Below are 3743 nucleotides of genomic sequence, written 5' to 3'. Positions count from 1 at the left end.
GATTAAAAAATATGCAGTCCATGTCCAGGTATCATCGTCATAATGTAGTGCTTGTAATGTTGAGGTTCATGTTATTGATATATACATTGTGGTGCTTTGTCGAGTTGTGGATGTGTTTTTAGGATGTTTTTGGTGGTTCTCTGGCAGGTGGATAGGCCTAGTTCAAAGGAGACTCTGCCGAAAATTCTGAAAAATTTAGGAGATAGTTAAAATTTAGGGACTTGAGGTAGGTGAGAAAAGAGATATAGTAATTTAAGCACTTAGGGCGGACTCTACTCCTCATTCGAGGAAGAATGATCCTAAGGGGGGGGGGGGGGGAGAATGTAAGGCCCCGGAAAATTTTCCTTAGTAATTTAGGATTTCGTGATGCCACGTAGGCTAATTACAATATTTTATGTGCTATTAAAATGGTGGACATCAATTGGACTTGGTAAATAAGTGTATAAGTCATATAATAAGTAATGTGGGGTCTAATGGGAGGCCTAAGTCTAAGTCAGGTTAGAAAATTTCATAATGGGCTAGAATTCCAAATGAGTTTGCACAACTCCACACTTTGAACGAGCATATCTAAATATGTATAAGATTTTATGTGATGAACAACCTATCATATGAAATGTCTTCGATTCTAGTTTCCAACGCTTCAAACCGTTTGTCATTTGGACATTCCTACATAAAGTTATGATCAAATTACCGAAGGCTGGAAAAAATGCGATCCTGTGTCAGATCTGCGATCGCAAAACCACTATGCGGTCCGCATAATTGATCTGCGATCGCAAATCTGGTCGCAAACTGGACCAGTGTAGCCCAGTTTTGGGCACCGAGTTTTGCGACACGTCTGCGGCTAGCATACCCATTCTGCGGTCCATTATGCGACCGTAGACCCGAATTCGGAGGGTTAATCTTCCTATTTTCATGACCCGACCCCATTTTAATATATAGGCTTTGGGGTTTCATTTAGGGCGATATTCTGATGATTTTAGAGAGAGTTAAGAGAATTTTAGAGAGAGAAAGAGGGAGCCTAACATTCTAACCATTCAATCTTCCATCAATCTTCAAGAATCAAGGAAACCAATCATAAGATCTTCATCTAAGAGGTAAGGTTCTATACACTAGACTTTAATTTTGAGTTTTGGGTATAAGATGGGATTATTGAGGCATGATTCTTGGGTGCAATAGTATTATGTATACATGCATTTACAAATTAGGTTTGTGGGAATATTGTTGAACATATATAAGTAATGATTGGGTTGGGGAATGAAGGAAACCTTGTAAAAGAGCTTTGAAATCAAGATGCCCAACTAGTATTTGATAAAATGCTCAAATGAGCTGAAACCATCAATACCTTCCTAATTTGTGTTCAATTTTGTTATGTCTCAAAGTAGATTGGGATTTCTAGAATTTCCGGAACGTCGTAGTAACTTAAGGAAAGCTTAAACAAGGTATGGATGGCTAAAACCCCCTCTTCTTAGAAATTGAGCTCCCATCGTGTCCATGTAAAATTGTAAGTCCGGAATTTGATTGATGTAGTATTTGTTATTTCAAATGAATTAGTGTTGCAAAAATATATGTGAAAAGTGTGTCCCAAGATGTTCAATATGCTATTCTTGATAAATTGGTGATATGTGAAGAATGTGAACTATATGCTAAATTTCCTAGATTTCAAGTCAAGTTTAAATTGTGATTATTATGCCAAATCATGTGAATCTCTCTCTATGCTTACAACTTGAATTGCTCTTGTATGTGCCCATTATCTTAAATTGAAAGCTTGATGTTGAAAGTGAAAGAGATGTGGAATGTGAGTTGTGAAATGTGGCCTAGCGCCAAGTATAATGTGAAAATTGTCCCTAAGTGCCTATGGGTTGATACATGTGAAACCAAAGATTGAAGTGAGATGATTAACGGAGAAATAGTATCGTCTCGGGGAGACGGCCTAGCCGATCGGGCCGTGATCGGATGCCATGTTAAGCACACATGGTGGTAATGTATTGATAATTGGAACTGGAAAGTGAGAATGAAATAATGGTAACGTCTCGGGGAGACGGCTTAGCCGATCGGGCCGTGATCGGACTCCGCTCAAGAAAGAGGTGGTATTGTGGACGATGATGCAAAAATATGGAATGCCCCAAACTAAAGTTATGGAAATTGTGTGAAAGCTATCGTATCTCTTATTTATATTTGATGATGTGGTGATTGTTTAAAAGCTTTGTTGATCCTTATGATTTCTTTATTCTTGTATGGTTGTTCTTTCTAGTGAGATGGTGTTTAGTTATACATACTATTGCTATTCGATGGCACTAACTGTCACGCCCCAAACCGAGGGACATGACCGGCGCCCGACCGGGTAGCCCCAGTCAAGCGGACCTGGGTGCCTTTCCTATCCCACGTGTTACCCCATACTTTCATTGCTCATTAATCAAGGAATTAGCCATTTATAATTAAAACACCGTTTTACAAAAACATACATAACATACATGGTACTTAATGAGGTTTACAACTTACATCGCCCAACATACAAAATACATAATTACATGAGTTCGTAACCCACATTTACTGTCTACGGAGCCTCTAAGGATACAAAAGGATAATACAATGCTTGCCGATAACAAGGCCCCGACTATACCTTACACAAATATTAAAAACATGACTCCGAAATAAAGGCGGCATGAGCCACGCATGGCCCCGAGAGGAAAGGGGCTCACCAATTCAGCTGACGAGAAGTAAAGGGGAGCTACGGTCGGTGGACTGGAGTACCTGCTATGGATCCACCTACAATCATAACACGAATGTAGCGCCCCTGGCAAAAGGGACGTCAGTACATTTGAATTGTACTGGTATGTATGAACAAACTTTGCCCTAAGCAAACTCAAACCGTACACAAGTAACAAGTAGTAATGGAATCAACAATTAAATACACATGAAAGGAAACAATCAAGCCAAACAATTTTACAATCTCTCCATTTCCCCTTCAACATTTTCACATCAATGATTTCACAACTTTCTCATATTTTCATTTCAATAGTGATTTCGATCACTTTCCACCCTTATTACCTCGGCCACCCTTATCACCACAACCCACACCTTATTACTTCGTGTTGCGGCGTGCAACCTGATCCCACCGAACAATCACATTTCACAAACAACACAACAACAACAACAATTCACAAAGAACAACAACAACAATTCTCAAGGAATAACAACAACAATTCACAAAGAACAACAACAACAATTCTCAAGGAATAACAACAACAATTCACAAAGAATTTCCATATCCACATCAATACCATTTCCATCATATTCAACAACTCATATGCATTTTATGTCACAACAATAATTGCCCACGACAAGCCATATATGTTATTACCACAGTTGTTCCAATTGCATCATTTACGATTTCCTTCCATCATTTGTTTCTCAGCTCTTACCACATAACACTTTCACAATCACGCATTTAGTTTATTGCCAATTACTTACACCACTATATCGGGAGACTTAACCACGAACACTCAAATCATACCAATCACTAGAATTTCACACATAATCCACGTAGATATCACATACCAAATATTCGTACACCAAACAAGGTGATTTTACAAAGGTCAAAGTTAGCCATACATACCTGGAGCCGAATTTCCTTTTTAACTCCTATTTTCAATTCACCAAGTAGTCTAGCAACGTGAATCTAGTGCACAAGTTAACACATATGACTTAGAATTGAAGTTCACAATTGCTACTGAAACTTATTT

Source organism: Nicotiana attenuata, unplaced genomic scaffold (genome assembly GCF_001879085.1).
Source record: "Nicotiana attenuata strain UT unplaced genomic scaffold, NIATTr2, whole genome shotgun sequence".
NCBI lineage: Eukaryota > Viridiplantae > Streptophyta > Magnoliopsida > Solanales > Solanaceae > Nicotiana > Nicotiana attenuata.
This window is presented reverse-complemented; position numbering follows the sequence as displayed.